Source organism: Labrus bergylta, chromosome 11 (assembly GCF_963930695.1).
Source record: "Labrus bergylta chromosome 11, fLabBer1.1, whole genome shotgun sequence".
Classification (NCBI taxonomy): domain Eukaryota; kingdom Metazoa; phylum Chordata; class Actinopteri; order Labriformes; family Labridae; genus Labrus; species Labrus bergylta.
The window spans coordinates 28959927-28973170 of record NC_089205.1 but is presented as its reverse complement, the minus strand read 5'-3'; the positions used below and the strand labels follow the sequence as shown (position 1 = coordinate 28973170).

The window sequence follows — 13244 nt, the reverse complement described above, 5'->3', positions numbered from 1 at the left end:
GACTGTGGCAGGGATGCACATGCACATAGTATGCGACAAGTCAGGCTTACCGTGAGTGTAGTGGCCAGGACGACGTGTGTTATCCTGCCCTTTACGATGAGCCTGACATACTCGGGTTTCTCTTCATATCGTACAAGTCTTTCGCCTTTTACTAAAGACTTCCGTGGAGAGGAACACTATTGAGTTCAACTTATTTTTGGCAGGCTTAGCCTTGTAGCTGAGCCTCTCTATTATGTGGAAAACAAACAATCTACCCAATGCAACTTGGCCTGAGACCTTGAGCCAAATTGTAGAGTGATTAGTGGCTAGATTTGCAAATATGCAGCTGCTGTGATGACCAATTAGAAAACGTGTACAAGAAGATAACGGAATTTCTGTTGCATAAAGACTGTGGCAGGGATGCACATGCACATAGTGTGCGACAAGTCAGGCTTGCCGTGAGTGTAGTGGCCAGGACGACGTGTGTTATCCTGCCCTTTACGATGAGCCTGACATACTCGGGTTTCTCTTCATATCGTACAAGTCTTTCGCCTTTTACTAAAGACTTCCGTGGAGAGGAACACTATTGAGTTCAACTTATTTTTGGCAGGCTTAGCCTTGTAGCTGAGCCTCTCTATTATGTGGAAAACAAACAATCTACCCAATGCAACTTGGCCTGAGATCTTGAGCCAAATTGTAGAGTGATTAGTGGCTAGATTTGCAAATATGCAGCTGCTGTGATGACCAATTAGAAAAAGTGTACAAGAAGATAAGGGAATTTCTATTGCATAAAGACTGTGGCAGGGATGCACATGCACATAGTGTGCGACAAGTCAGGCTTACCGTGAGTGTAGTGGCCAGGACGACGTGTGTTATCCTGCCCTTTACGATGAGCCTGACATACTCGGGTTTCTCTTCATATTGTACAAGTCTTTCGCCTTTTACTAAAGACTTCCGTGGAGAGGAACACTATTGAGTTCAACTTATTTTTGGCAGGCTTAGCCTTGTAGCTGAGCCTCTCTATTATGTGGAAAACAAACAATCTACCCAATGCAACTTGGCCTGAGATCTTGAGCCAAATTGTAGAGTGATTAGTGGCTAGATTTGCAAATATGCAGCTGCTGTGATGACCAATTAGAAAACGTGTACAAGAAGATAACGGAATTTCTATTGCATAAAGACTGTGGCAGGGATGCACATGCACATAGTATGCGACAAGTCAGGCTTACCGTGAGTGTAGTGGCCAGGACGACGTGTGTTATCCTGCCCTTTACGATGAGCCTGACATACTCGGGTTTCTCTTCATATCGTACAAGTCTTTCGCCTTTTACTAAAGACTTCCGTGGAGAGGAACACTATTGAGTTCAACTTATTTTTGGCAGGCTTAGCCTTGTAGCTGAGCCTCTCTATTATGTGGAAAACAAACAATCTACCCAATGCAACTTGGCCTGAGACCTTGAGCCAAATTGTAGAGTGATTAGTGGCTAGATTTGCAAATATGCAGCTGCTGTGATGACCAATTAGAAAACGTGTACAAGAAGATAACGGAATTTCTGTTGCATAAAGACTGTGGCAGGGATGCACATGCACATAGTGTGCGACAAGTCAGGCTTGCCGTGAGTGTAGTGGCCAGGACGACGTGTGTTATCCTGCCCTTTACGATGAGCCTGACATACTCGGGTTTCTCTTCATATCGTACAAGTCTTTCGCCTTTTACTAAAGACTTCCGTGGAGAGGAACACTATTGAGTTCAACTTATTTTTGGCAGGCTTAGCCTTGTAGCTGAGCCTCTCTATTATGTGGAAAACAAACAATCTACCCAATGCAACTTGGCCTGAGACCTTGAGCCAAATTGTAGAGTGATTAGTGGCTAGATTTGCAAATATGCAGCTGCTGTGATGACCAATTAGAAAAAGTGTACAAGAAGATAACGGAATTTCTATTGCATAAAGACTGTGGCAGGGATGCACATGCACATAGTGTGCGACAAGTCAGGCTTGCCGTGAGTGTAGTGGCCAGGACGACGTGTGTTATCCTGCCCTTTACGATGAGCCTGACATACTCGGGTTTCTCTTCATATCGTACAAGTCTTTCGCCTTTTACTAAAGACTTCCGTGGAGAGGAACACTATTGAGTTCAACTTATTTTTGGCAGGCTTAGCCTTGTAGCTGAGCCTCTCTATTATGTGGAAAACAAACAATCTACCCAATGCAACTTGGCCTGAGATCTTGAGCCAAATTGTAGAGTGATTAGTGGCTAGATTTGCAAATATGCAGCTGCTGTGATGACCAATTAGAAAACGTGTACAAGAAGATAACGGAATTTCTATTGCATAAAGACTGTGGCAGGGATGCACATGCACATAGTATGCGACAAGTCAGGCTTACCGTGAGTGTAGTGGCCAGGACGACGTGTGTTATCCTGCCCTTTACGATGAGCCTGACATACTCGGGTTTCTCTTCATATCGTACAAGTCTTTCGCCTTTTACTAAAGACTTCCGTGGAGAGGAACACTATTGAGTTCAACTTATTTTTGGCAGGCTTAGCCTTGTAGCTGAGCCTCTCTATTATGTGGAAAACAAACAATCTACCCAATGCAACTTGGCCTGAGACCTTGAGCCAAATTGTAGAGTGATTAGTGGCTAGATTTGCAAATATGCAGCTGCTGTGATGACCAATTAGAAAACGTGTACAAGAAGATAAGGGAATTTCTGTTGCATAAAGACTGTGGCAGGGATGCACATGCACATAGTGTGCGACAAGTCAGGCTTGCCGTGAGTGTAGTGGCCAGGACGACGTGTGTTATCCTGCCCTTTACGATGAGCCTGACATACTCGGGTTTCTCTTCATATCGTACAAGTCTTTCGCCTTTTACTAAAGACTTCCGTGGAGAGGAACACTATTGAGTTCAACTTATTTTTGGCAGGCTTAGCCTTGTAGCTGAGCCTCTCTATTATGTGGAAAACAAACAATCTACCCAATGCAACTTGGCCTGAGACCTTGAGCCAAATTGTAGAGTGATTAGTGGCTAGATTTGCAAATATGCAGCTGCTGTGATGACCAATTAGAAAAAGTGTACAAGAAGATAAGGGAATTTCTATTGCATAAAGACTGTGGCAGGGATGCACATGCACATAGTGTGCGACAAGTCAGGCTTACCGTGAGTGTAGTGGCCAGGACGACGTGTGTTATCCTGCCCTTTACGATGAGCCTGACATACTCGGGTTTCTCTTCATATCGTACAAGTCTTTCGCCTTTTACTAAAGACTTCCGTGGAGAGGAACACTATTGAGTTCAACTTATTTTTGGCAGGCTTAGCCTTGTAGCTGAGCCTCTCTATTATGTGGAAAACAAACAATCTACCCAATGCAACTTGGCCTGAGATCTTGAGCCAAATTGTAGAGTGATTAGTGGCTAGATTTGCAAATATGCAGCTGCTGTGATGACCAATTAGAAAAAGTGTACAAGAAGATAAGGGAATTTCTATTGCATAAAGACTGTGGCAGGGATGCACATGCACATAGTGTGCGACAAGTCAGGCTTGCCGTGAGTGTAGTGGCCAGGACGACGTGTGTTATCCTGCCCTTTACGATGAGCCTGACATACTCGGGTTTCTCTTCATATCGTACAAGTCTTTCGCCTTTTACTAAAGACTTCCGTGGAGAGGAACACTATTGAGTTCAACTTATTTTTGGCAGGCTTAGCCTTGTAGCTGAGCCTCTCTATTATGTGGAAAACAAACAATCTACCCAATGCAACTTGGCCTGAGATCTTGAGCCAAATTGTGGAGTGATTAGTGGCTAGATTTGCAAATATGCAGCTGCTGTGATGACCAATTAGAAAACGTGTACAAGAAGATAACGGAATTTCTATTGCATAAAGACTGTGGCAGAGATGCACATGCACATAGTGTGCGACAAGTCAGGCTTGCCGTGAGTGTAGTGGCCAGGACGACGTGTGTTATCCTGCCCTTTACGATGAGCCTGACATACTCGGGTTTCTCTTCATATCGTACAAGTCTTTCGCCTTTTACTAAAGACTTCCGTGGAGAGGAACACTATTGAGTTCAACTTATTTTTGGCAGGCTTAGCCTTGTAGCTGAGCCTCTCTATTATGTGGAAAACAAACAATCTACCCAATGCAACTTGGCCTGAGATCTTGAGCCAAATTGTAGAGTGATTAGTGGCTAGATTTGCAAATATGCAGCTGCTGTGATGACCAATTAGAAAAAGTGTACAAGAAGATAAGGGAATTTCTATTGCATAAAGACTGTGGCAGGGATGCACATGCACATAGTGTGCGACAAGTCAGGCTTACCGTGAGTGTAGTGGCCAGGACGACGTGTGTTATCCTGCCCTTTACGATGAGCCTGACATACTCGGGTTTCTCTTCATATCGTACAAGTCTTTCGCCTTTTACTAAAGACTTCCGTGGAGAGGAACACTATTGAGTTCAACTTATTTTTGGCAGGCTTAGCCTTGTAGCTGAGCCTCTCTATTATGTGGAAAACAAACAATCTACCCAATGCAACTTGGCCTGAGATCTTGAGCCAAATTGTAGAGTGATTAGTGGCTAGATTTGCAAATATGCAGCTGCTGTGATGACCAATTAGAAAACGTGTACAAGAAGATAACGGAATTTCTGTTGCATAAAGACTGTGGCAGGGATGCACATGCACATAGTGTGCGACAAGTCAGGCTTGCCGTGAGTGTAGTGGCCAGGACGACGTGTGTTATCCTGCCCTTTACGATGAGCCTGACATACTCGGGTTTCTCTTCATATCGTACAAGTCTTTCGCCTTTTACTAAAGACTTCCGTGGAGAGGAACACTATTGAGTTCAACTTATTTTTGGCAGGCTTAGCCTTGTAGCTGAGCCTCTCTATTATGTGGAAAACAAACAATCTACCCAATGCAACTTGGCCTGAGACCTTGAGCCAAATTGTAGAGTGATTAGTGGCTAGATTTGCAAATATGCAGCTGCTGTGATGACCAATTAGAAAAAGTGTACAAGAAGATAAGGGAATTTCTATTGCATAAAGACTGTGGCAGGGATGCACATGCACATAGTGTGCGACAAGTCAGGCTTACCGTGAGTGTAGTGGCCAGGACGACGTGTGTTATCCTGCCCTTTACGATGAGCCTGACATACTCGGGTTTCTCTTCATATCGTACAAGTCTTTCGCCTTTTACTAAAGACTTCCATGGAGAGGAACACTATTGAGTTCAACTTATTTTTGGCAGGCTTAGCCTTGTAGCTGAGCCTCTCTATTATGTGGAAAACAAACAATCTACCCAATGCAACTTGGCCTGAGATCTTGAGCCAAATTGTAGAGTGATTAGTGGCTAGATTTGCAAATATGCAGCTGCTGTGATGACCAATTAGAAAAAGTGTACAAGAAGATAAGGGAATTTCTATTGCATAAAGACTGTGGCAGGGATGCACATGCACATAGTGTGCGACAAGTCAGGCTTGCCGTGAGTGTAGTGGCCAGGACGACGTGTGTTATCCTGCCCTTTACGATGAGCCTGACATACTCGGGTTTCTCTTCATATCGTACAAGTCTTTCGCCTTTTACTAAAGACTTCCGTGGAGAGGAACACTATTGAGTTCAACTTATTTTTGGCAGGCTTAGCCTTGTAGCTGAGCCTCTCTATTATGTGGAAAACAAACAATCTACCCAATGCAACTTGGCCTGAGATCTTGAGCCAAATTGTGGAGTGATTAGTGGCTAGATTTGCAAATATGCAGCTGCTGTGATGACCAATTAGAAAACGTGTACAAGAAGATAAGGGAATTTCTATTGCATAAAGACTGTGGCAGAGATGCACATGCACATAGTGTGCGACAAGTCAGGCTTGCCGTGAGTGTAGTGGCCAGGACGACGTGTGTTATCCTGCCCTTTACGATGAGCCTGACATACTCGGGTTTCTCTTCATATCGTACAAGTCTTTCGCCTTTTACTAAAGACTTCCGTGGAGAGGAACACTATTGAGTTCAACTTATTTTTGGCAGGCTTAGCCTTGTAGCTGAGCCTCTCTATTATGTGGAAAACAAACAATCTACCCAATGCAACTTGGCCTGAGACCTTGAGCCAAATTGTAGAGTGATTAGTGGCTAGATTTGCAAATATGCAGCTGCTGTGATGACCAATTAGAAAAAGTGTACAAGAAGATAAGGGAATTTCTATTGCATAAAGACTGTGGCAGGGATGCACATGCACATAGTGTGCGACAAGTCAGGCTTACCGTGAGTGTAGTGGCCAGGACGACGTGTGTTATCCTGCCCTTTACGATGAGCCTGACATACTCGGGTTTCTCTTCATATCGTACAAGTCTTTCGCCTTTTACTAAAGACTTCCGTGGAGAGGAACACTATTGAGTTCAACTTATTTTTGGCAGGCTTAGCCTTGTAGCTGAGCCTCTCTATTATGTGGAAAACAAACAATCTACCCAATGCAACTTGGCCTGAGATCTTGAGCCAAATTGTAGAGTGATTAGTGGCTAGATTTGCAAATATGCAGCTGCTGTGATGACCAATTAGAAAAAGTGTACAAGAAGATAAGGGAATTTCTATTGCATAAAGACTGTGGCAGGGATGCACATGCACATAGTGTGCGACAAGTCAGGCTTGCCGTGAGTGTAGTGGCCAGGACGACGTGTGTTATCCTGCCCTTTACGATGAGCCTGACATACTCGGGTTTCTCTTCATATCGTACAAGTCTTTCGCCTTTTACTAAAGACTTCCGTGGAGAGGAACACTATTGAGTTCAACTTATTTTTGGCAGGCTTAGCCTTGTAGCTGAGCCTCTCTATTATGTGGAAAACAAACAATCTACCCAATGCAACTTGGCCTGAGATCTTGAGCCAAATTGTGGAGTGATTAGTGGCTAGATTTGCAAATATGCAGCTGCTGTGATGACCAATTAGAAAAAGTGTACAAGAAGATAAGGGAATTTCTATTGCATAAAGACTGTGGCAGGGATGCACATGCACATAGTGTGCGACAAGTCAGGCTTACCGTGAGTGTAGTGGCCAGGACGACGTGTGTTATCCTGCCCTTTACGATGAGCCTGACATACTCGGGTTTCTCTTCATATCGTACAAGTCTTTCGCCTTTTACTAAAGACTTCCGTGGAGAGGAACACTATTGAGTTCAACTTATTTTTGGCAGGCTTAGCCTTGTAGCTGAGCCTCTCTATTATGTGGAAAACAAACAATCTACCCAATGCAACTTGGCCTGAGATCTTGAGCCAAATTGTAGAGTGATTAGTGGCTAGATTTGCAAATATGCAGCTGCTGTGATGACCAATTAGAAAACGTGTACAAGAAGATAACGGAATTTCTATTGCATAAAGACTGTGGCAGAGATGCACATGCACATAGTGTGCGACAAGTCAGGCTTGCCGTGAGTGTAGTGGCCAGGACGACGTGTGTTATCCTGCCCTTTACGATGAGCCTGACATACTCGGGTTTCTCTTCATATCGTACAAGTCTTTCGCCTTTTACTAAAGACTTCCGTGGAGAGGAACACTATTGAGTTCAACTTATTTTTGGCAGGCTTAGCCTTGTAGCTGAGCCTCTCTATTATGTGGAAAACAAACAATCTACCCAATGCAACTTGGCCTGAGACCTTGAGCCAAATTGTAGAGTGATTAGTGGCTAGATTTGCAAATATGCAGCTGCTGTGATGACCAATTAGAAAAAGTGTACAAGAAGATAAGGGAATTTCTATTGCATAAAGACTGTGGCAGGGATGCACATGCACATAGTGTGCGACAAGTCAGGCTTACCGTGAGTGTAGTGGCCAGGACGACGTGTGTTATCCTGCCCTTTACGATGAGCCTGACATACTCGGGTTTCTCTTCATATCGTACAAGTCTTTCGCCTTTTACTAAAGACTTCCGTGGAGAGGAACACTATTGAGTTCAACTTATTTTTGGCAGGCTTAGCCTTGTAGCTGAGCCTCTCTATTATGTGGAAAACAAACAATCTACCCAATGCAACTTGGCCTGAGATCTTGAGCCAAATTGTGGAGTGATTAGTGGCTAGATTTGCAAATATGCAGCTGCTGTGATGACCAATTAGAAAAAGTGTACAAGAAGATAAGGGAATTTCTATTGCATAAAGACTGTGGCAGGGATGCACATGCACATAGTATGCGACAAGTCAGGCTTACCGTGAGTGTAGTGGCCAGGACGACGTGTGTTATCCTGCCCTTTACGATGAGCCTGATATACTCGGGTTTCTCTTCATATCGTACAAGTCTTTCGCCTTTTACTAAAGACTTCCGTGGAGAGGAACACTATTGAGTTCAACTTATTTTTGGCAGGCTTAGCCTTGTAGCTGAGCCTCTCTATTATGTGGAAAACAAACAATCTACCCAATGCAACTTGGCCTGAGATCTTGAGCCAAATTGTAGAGTGATTAGTGGCTAGATTTGCAAATATGCAGCTGCTGTGATGACCAATTAGAAAACGTGTACAAGAAGATAACGGAATTTCTATTGCATAAAGACTGTGGCAGAGATGCACATGCACATAGTGTGCGACAAGTCAGGCTTGCCGTGAGTGTAGTTGCCAGGACGACGTGTGTTATCCTGCCCTTTACGATGAGCCTGACATACTCGGGTTTCTCTTCATATCGTACAAGTCTTTCGCCTTTTACTAAAGACTTCCGTGGAGAGGAACACTATTGAGTTCAACTTATTTTTGGCAGGCTTAGCCTTGTAGCTGAGCCTCTCTATTATGTGGAAAACAAACAATCTACCCAATGCAACTTGGCCTGAGACCTTGAGCCAAATTGTAGAGTGATTAGTGGCTAGATTTGCAAATATGCAGCTGCTGTGATGACCAATTAGAAAAAGTGTACAAGAAGATAAGGGAATTTCTATTGCATAAAGACTGTGGCAGGGATGCACATGCACATAGTGTGCGACAAGTCAGGCTTACCGTGAGTGTAGTGGCCAGGACGACGTGTGTTATCCTGCCCTTTACGATGAGCCTGACATACTCGGGTTTCTCTTCATATCGTACAAGTCTTTCGCCTTTTACTAAAGACTTCCGTGGAGAGGAACACTATTGAGTTCAACTTATTTTTGGCAGGCTTAGCCTTGTAGCTGAGCCTCTCTATTATGTGGAAAACAAACAATCTACCCAATGCAACTTGGCCTGAGATCTTGAGCCAAATTGTAGAGTGATTAGTGGCTAGATTTGCAAATATGCAGCTGCTGTGATGACCAATTAGAAAAAGTGTACAAGAAGATAAGGGAATTTCTATTGCATAAAGACTGTGGCAGGGATGCACATGCACATAGTGTGCGACAAGTCAGGCTTACCGTGAGTGTAGTGGCCAGGACGACGTGTGTTATCCTGCCCTTTACGATGAGCCTGACATACTCGGGTTTCTCTTCATATCGTACAAGTCTTTCGCCTTTTACTAAAGACTTCCGTGGAGAGGAACACTATTGAGTTCAACTTATTTTTGGCAGGCTTAGCCTTGTAGCTGAGCCTCTCTATTATGTGGAAAACAAACAATCTACCCAATGCAACTTGGCCTGAGACCTTGAGCCAAATTGTAGAGTGATTAGTGGCTAGATTTGCAAATATGCAGCTGCTGTGATGACCAATTAGAAAAAGTGTACAAGAAGATAAGGGAATTTCTATTGCATAAAGACTGTGGCAGGGATGCACATGCACATAGTGTGCGACAAGTCAGGCTTACCGTGAGTGTAGTGGCCAGGACGACGTGTGTTATCCTGCCCTTTACGATGAGCCTGACATACTCGGGTTTCTCTTCATATCGTACAAGTCTTTCGCCTTTTACTAAAGACTTCCGTGGAGAGGAACACTATTGAGTTCAACTTATTTTTGGCAGGCTTAGCCTTGTAGCTGAGCCTCTCTATTATGTGGAAAACAAACAATCTACCCAATGCAACTTGGCCTGAGATCTTGAGCCAAATTGTAGAGTGATTAGTGGCTAGATTTGCAAATATGCAGCTGCTGTGATGACCAATTAGAAAAAGTGTACAAGAAGATAAGGGAATTTCTATTGCATAAAGACTGTGGCAGGGATGCACATGCACATAGTATGCGACAAGTCAGGCTTACCGTGAGTGTAGTGGCCAGGACGACGTGTGTTATCCTGCCCTTTACGATGAGCCTGACATACTCGGGTTTCTCTTCATATCGTACAAGTCTTTTGCCTTTTACTAAAGACTTCCGTGGAGAGGAACACTATTGAGTTCAACTTATTTTTGGCAGGCTTAGCCTTGTAGCTGAGCCTCTCTATTATGTGGAAAACAAACAATCTACCCAATGCAACTTGGCCTGAGATCTTGAGCCAAATTGTAGAGTGATTAGTGGCTAGATTTGCAAATATGCAGCTGCTGTGATGACCAATTAGAAAAAGTGTACAAGAAGATAAGGGAATTTCTATTGCATAAAGACTGTGGCAGGGATGCACATGCACATAGTGTGCGACAAGTCAGGCTTACCGTGAGTGTAGTGGCCAGGACGACGTGTGTTATCCTGCCCTTTACGATGAGCCTGACATACTCGGGTTTCTCTTCATATCGTACAAGTCTTTCGCCTTTTACTGAAGACTTCCGTGGAGAGGAACGCTATTGAGTTCAACTTATTTTTGGCAGGCTTAGCCTTGTAGCTGAGCCTCTCTATTATGTGGAAAACAAACAATCTACCCAATGCAACTTGGCCTGAGATCTTGAGCCAAATTGTAGAGTGATTAGTGGCTAGATTTGCAAATATGCAGCTGCTGTGATGACCAATTAGAAAAAGTGTACAAGAAGATAAGGGAATTTCTATTGCATAAAGACTGTGGCAGGGATGCACATGCACATAGTATGCGACAAGTCAGGCTTACCGTGAGTGTAGTGGCCAGGACGACGTGTGTTATCCTGCCCTTTACGATGAGCCTGACATACTCGGGTTTCTCTTCATATCGTACAAGTCTTTCGCCTTTTACTAAAGACTTCCGTGGAGAGGAACACTATTGAGTTCAACTTATTTTTGGCAGGCTTAGCCTTGTAGCTAAGCCTCTCTATTATGTGGAAAACAAACAATCTACCCAATGCAACTTGGCCTGAGATCTTGAGCCAAATTGTAGAGTGATTAGTGGCTAGATTTGCAAATATGCAGCTGCTGTGATGACCAATTAGAAAAAGTGTACAAGAAGATAAGGGAATTTCTATTGCATAAAGACTGTGGCAGGGATGCACATGCACATAGTGTGCGACAAGTCAGGCTTACCGTGAGTGTAGTGGCCAGGACGACGTGTGTTATCCTGCCCTTTACGATGAGCCTGACATACTCGGGTTTCTCTTCATATCGTACAAGTCTTTCGCCTTTTACTAAAGACTTCCGTGGAGAGGAACGCTATTGAGTTCAACTTATTTTTGGCAGGCTTAGCCTTGTAGCTGAGCCTCTCTATTATGTGGAAAACAAACAATCTACCCAATGCAACTTGGCCTGAGATCTTGAGCCAAATTGTAGAGTGATTAGTGGCTAGATTTGCAAATATGCAGCTGCTGTGATGACCAATTAGAAAGAGTATACAAAAAGGTGAGAGATTTTTTGCATAATTCATCATCATTCCCCCAAAATAACACATTGTCAGCCGTTTTTACATGTTCATATAGTTTTCTCATTGATGTAATTCTAACCCACAGAACCGAATATGTGTCAATAAAGTTTTGCATTACTTTCATTCTTAAATAAAATATGAACAGAATAGAATATGGTGTCCTGCTCAAACAGTAATACAACAATAATAATAATTACTTCTTAATAATTAACTAAATAACTAAATAATAAAGGCAACATTGATGGTTATTTTTCAGAGCTCTAATCAGTATAGAAAAATCGTTGTTATCAAACAAAACCATCGAACGACAGCAGTAAGGTGGGACCAGCGGGACTTAACTCCGCCCATTCAGCTCGACGTTAGCAGTCCACTTCACAGCATAGCTAACAGCTAGGCTGCTATCATCCCCTATTCCTGCTCGTCCTGAGAAAACCCTATAAACAGTAAGTTAACATTTAACTTTTCTACAACACAGTTAAAACTAATTATATTCAACCCAAATATTTAATTAAAGTCTTAAAACTACACTTTGTTAAATATACAACTACAGTTATTAGTTATTTGTCAGAGCAGTTAGACTTTGTCAGTGTTAGCAGAGCAATACATTAACAAAGTTTTATCCATAAACTGTAAATAAATGTGAGACATCCAGAAGAAATCAATATTACAAAGCATACAGTTCATGTTACTGTTCTGACAAAAGAGGAATGTCTGTGTCTTATATTTACTGATGTCAACAGCGATGAGGTGAATATGACAATTGAAAAATAATTATTTAGTATTTATTATAAGACATTTGTTTTCTATTGAACCTGTGAAGTCATGGAGTCTGTGGACAGTGTCAGCTTCACACCAAAAACTTTAAGTATTAGAAAAAATAATGTTTAAGACTGGCATCTATTATTATGAGTTGCAGCTACCTTGTTCAATATTATTCCTGCAGACGTGGCTCATAACAAAAAAACAACCTGAGCTGTCACATGTAGTTAACTGTACATTTTGTCTTGTCTGAGGCATTAATTGAACACCTTTGTATTTCTCCTATAGACACAGTGTGGATTATTGGTGACTGGTCCATCGAGGTGCCCAGAGAGCTGCAGAGACAGAGGAAGAAACCTGAGCCTCAACAACATCTGTATTTGTTGGTTCTTCTGGGGTGGACTTCAGTTGCTTCTCTTCAACAGCTCGCTGTGAGGGAGGTCTCCCCCGGATGGCCTGAGTGATGTCACCCACAGGCTGAGAGCTGAGACGGGTTTTAAACCTCCTGACAAACCGTTACACCGCGCCCACCTGTCAAGCTGGTCAGCTACACACCTTATTGTGAATAACTCTTATCCTTCATCAAATCAAAACTGATGAGTCATCAAAACATTCACCCCCCCGTACAGTGTGTGTCCATCCAGACATGAGCTAATCACACCTATTTGTTTGTTTTGTACCAACCTGTAAACATGTTCATCTCTGCTGTAAAAACAGACTTTTTTTAATGTTGTTTTTCAGATTAAATAAATATTTCTATATAAATGCACTCCTTTATGTCTACTTATGAGTATACATTTAAGATTTCAAATGACAAGACTAAAATGTGCATTAATGCTCAACTACCAAATACTAATGTAGTTAATTTCTGAAAGTGGGATGGAACAGAGTCATTGCCACATTTGCC

At 42.8% G+C, this 13244-nt stretch overlaps 30 non-coding genes across 30 annotated transcripts; all 30 read left to right on the top strand.

The window, feature by feature from the left end:
• The first annotated feature begins 107 nt into the window (after positions 1 to 107).
• LOC114921643 (U5 spliceosomal RNA) lies at positions 108 to 224 on the top strand. Its single transcript, XR_003809949.1, has one exon. It is a non-coding gene; the product is annotated as a U5 spliceosomal RNA (small nuclear RNA).
• A 269-nt stretch (positions 225 to 493) lies between these two features.
• Positions 494 to 610, top strand: LOC114921644 (U5 spliceosomal RNA). Its single transcript, XR_003809950.1, has one exon. It is a non-coding gene; the product is annotated as a U5 spliceosomal RNA (small nuclear RNA).
• A 269-nt stretch (positions 611 to 879) lies between these two features.
• Positions 880 to 996, top strand: LOC136180821 (U5 spliceosomal RNA). Its single transcript, XR_010667445.1, has one exon. It is a non-coding gene; the product is annotated as a U5 spliceosomal RNA (small nuclear RNA).
• Positions 997 to 1265: 269 nt separating this feature from the next.
• LOC114921646 (U5 spliceosomal RNA) lies at positions 1266 to 1382 on the top strand. Its single transcript, XR_003809952.1, has one exon. It is a non-coding gene; the product is annotated as a U5 spliceosomal RNA (small nuclear RNA).
• A 269-nt stretch (positions 1383 to 1651) lies between these two features.
• Positions 1652 to 1768, top strand: LOC114921545 (U5 spliceosomal RNA). The gene has a single exon (XR_003809850.1). It is a non-coding gene; the product is annotated as a U5 spliceosomal RNA (small nuclear RNA).
• Positions 1769 to 2037: 269 nt separating this feature from the next.
• On the top strand, positions 2038 to 2154 carry LOC114921546 (U5 spliceosomal RNA). The gene has a single exon (XR_003809851.1). It is a non-coding gene; the product is annotated as a U5 spliceosomal RNA (small nuclear RNA).
• A 269-nt stretch (positions 2155 to 2423) lies between these two features.
• LOC114921547 (U5 spliceosomal RNA) lies at positions 2424 to 2540 on the top strand. The gene has a single exon (XR_003809852.1). It is a non-coding gene; the product is annotated as a U5 spliceosomal RNA (small nuclear RNA).
• A 269-nt stretch (positions 2541 to 2809) lies between these two features.
• Positions 2810 to 2926, top strand: LOC114921548 (U5 spliceosomal RNA). Its single transcript, XR_003809853.1, has one exon. It is a non-coding gene; the product is annotated as a U5 spliceosomal RNA (small nuclear RNA).
• A 269-nt stretch (positions 2927 to 3195) lies between these two features.
• LOC114921549 (U5 spliceosomal RNA) lies at positions 3196 to 3312 on the top strand. The gene has a single exon (XR_003809854.1). It is a non-coding gene; the product is annotated as a U5 spliceosomal RNA (small nuclear RNA).
• Positions 3313 to 3581: 269 nt separating this feature from the next.
• LOC114921551 (U5 spliceosomal RNA) lies at positions 3582 to 3698 on the top strand. Its single transcript, XR_003809856.1, has one exon. It is a non-coding gene; the product is annotated as a U5 spliceosomal RNA (small nuclear RNA).
• A 269-nt stretch (positions 3699 to 3967) lies between these two features.
• On the top strand, positions 3968 to 4084 carry LOC114921552 (U5 spliceosomal RNA). The gene has a single exon (XR_003809857.1). It is a non-coding gene; the product is annotated as a U5 spliceosomal RNA (small nuclear RNA).
• A 269-nt stretch (positions 4085 to 4353) lies between these two features.
• LOC114921553 (U5 spliceosomal RNA) lies at positions 4354 to 4470 on the top strand. The gene has a single exon (XR_003809858.1). It is a non-coding gene; the product is annotated as a U5 spliceosomal RNA (small nuclear RNA).
• A 269-nt stretch (positions 4471 to 4739) lies between these two features.
• On the top strand, positions 4740 to 4856 carry LOC114921554 (U5 spliceosomal RNA). Its single transcript, XR_003809859.1, has one exon. It is a non-coding gene; the product is annotated as a U5 spliceosomal RNA (small nuclear RNA).
• A 269-nt stretch (positions 4857 to 5125) lies between these two features.
• Positions 5126 to 5242, top strand: LOC136180822 (U5 spliceosomal RNA). The gene has a single exon (XR_010667446.1). It is a non-coding gene; the product is annotated as a U5 spliceosomal RNA (small nuclear RNA).
• Positions 5243 to 5511: 269 nt separating this feature from the next.
• Positions 5512 to 5628, top strand: LOC114921555 (U5 spliceosomal RNA). The gene has a single exon (XR_003809860.1). It is a non-coding gene; the product is annotated as a U5 spliceosomal RNA (small nuclear RNA).
• Positions 5629 to 5897: 269 nt separating this feature from the next.
• On the top strand, positions 5898 to 6014 carry LOC114921556 (U5 spliceosomal RNA). The gene has a single exon (XR_003809861.1). It is a non-coding gene; the product is annotated as a U5 spliceosomal RNA (small nuclear RNA).
• A 269-nt stretch (positions 6015 to 6283) lies between these two features.
• LOC114921557 (U5 spliceosomal RNA) lies at positions 6284 to 6400 on the top strand. The gene has a single exon (XR_003809862.1). It is a non-coding gene; the product is annotated as a U5 spliceosomal RNA (small nuclear RNA).
• A 269-nt stretch (positions 6401 to 6669) lies between these two features.
• On the top strand, positions 6670 to 6786 carry LOC136180862 (U5 spliceosomal RNA). Its single transcript, XR_010667486.1, has one exon. It is a non-coding gene; the product is annotated as a U5 spliceosomal RNA (small nuclear RNA).
• Positions 6787 to 7055: 269 nt separating this feature from the next.
• On the top strand, positions 7056 to 7172 carry LOC136180861 (U5 spliceosomal RNA). The gene has a single exon (XR_010667485.1). It is a non-coding gene; the product is annotated as a U5 spliceosomal RNA (small nuclear RNA).
• A 269-nt stretch (positions 7173 to 7441) lies between these two features.
• LOC136180860 (U5 spliceosomal RNA) lies at positions 7442 to 7558 on the top strand. Its single transcript, XR_010667484.1, has one exon. It is a non-coding gene; the product is annotated as a U5 spliceosomal RNA (small nuclear RNA).
• Positions 7559 to 7827: 269 nt separating this feature from the next.
• LOC136180859 (U5 spliceosomal RNA) lies at positions 7828 to 7944 on the top strand. The gene has a single exon (XR_010667483.1). It is a non-coding gene; the product is annotated as a U5 spliceosomal RNA (small nuclear RNA).
• A 269-nt stretch (positions 7945 to 8213) lies between these two features.
• On the top strand, positions 8214 to 8330 carry LOC136180858 (U5 spliceosomal RNA). The gene has a single exon (XR_010667482.1). It is a non-coding gene; the product is annotated as a U5 spliceosomal RNA (small nuclear RNA).
• Positions 8331 to 8599: 269 nt separating this feature from the next.
• Positions 8600 to 8716, top strand: LOC136180857 (U5 spliceosomal RNA). The gene has a single exon (XR_010667481.1). It is a non-coding gene; the product is annotated as a U5 spliceosomal RNA (small nuclear RNA).
• Positions 8717 to 8985: 269 nt separating this feature from the next.
• On the top strand, positions 8986 to 9102 carry LOC136180856 (U5 spliceosomal RNA). The gene has a single exon (XR_010667480.1). It is a non-coding gene; the product is annotated as a U5 spliceosomal RNA (small nuclear RNA).
• A 269-nt stretch (positions 9103 to 9371) lies between these two features.
• Positions 9372 to 9488, top strand: LOC136180853 (U5 spliceosomal RNA). Its single transcript, XR_010667477.1, has one exon. It is a non-coding gene; the product is annotated as a U5 spliceosomal RNA (small nuclear RNA).
• Positions 9489 to 9757: 269 nt separating this feature from the next.
• Positions 9758 to 9874, top strand: LOC136180847 (U5 spliceosomal RNA). The gene has a single exon (XR_010667471.1). It is a non-coding gene; the product is annotated as a U5 spliceosomal RNA (small nuclear RNA).
• Positions 9875 to 10143: 269 nt separating this feature from the next.
• Positions 10144 to 10260, top strand: LOC114921597 (U5 spliceosomal RNA). The gene has a single exon (XR_003809903.2). It is a non-coding gene; the product is annotated as a U5 spliceosomal RNA (small nuclear RNA).
• Positions 10261 to 10529: 269 nt separating this feature from the next.
• On the top strand, positions 10530 to 10646 carry LOC136180843 (U5 spliceosomal RNA). Its single transcript, XR_010667467.1, has one exon. It is a non-coding gene; the product is annotated as a U5 spliceosomal RNA (small nuclear RNA).
• A 269-nt stretch (positions 10647 to 10915) lies between these two features.
• LOC136180732 (U5 spliceosomal RNA) lies at positions 10916 to 11032 on the top strand. The gene has a single exon (XR_010667356.1). It is a non-coding gene; the product is annotated as a U5 spliceosomal RNA (small nuclear RNA).
• A 269-nt stretch (positions 11033 to 11301) lies between these two features.
• On the top strand, positions 11302 to 11418 carry LOC136180786 (U5 spliceosomal RNA). Its single transcript, XR_010667410.1, has one exon. It is a non-coding gene; the product is annotated as a U5 spliceosomal RNA (small nuclear RNA).
• Positions 11419 to 13244: the final 1826 nt, after the last annotated feature.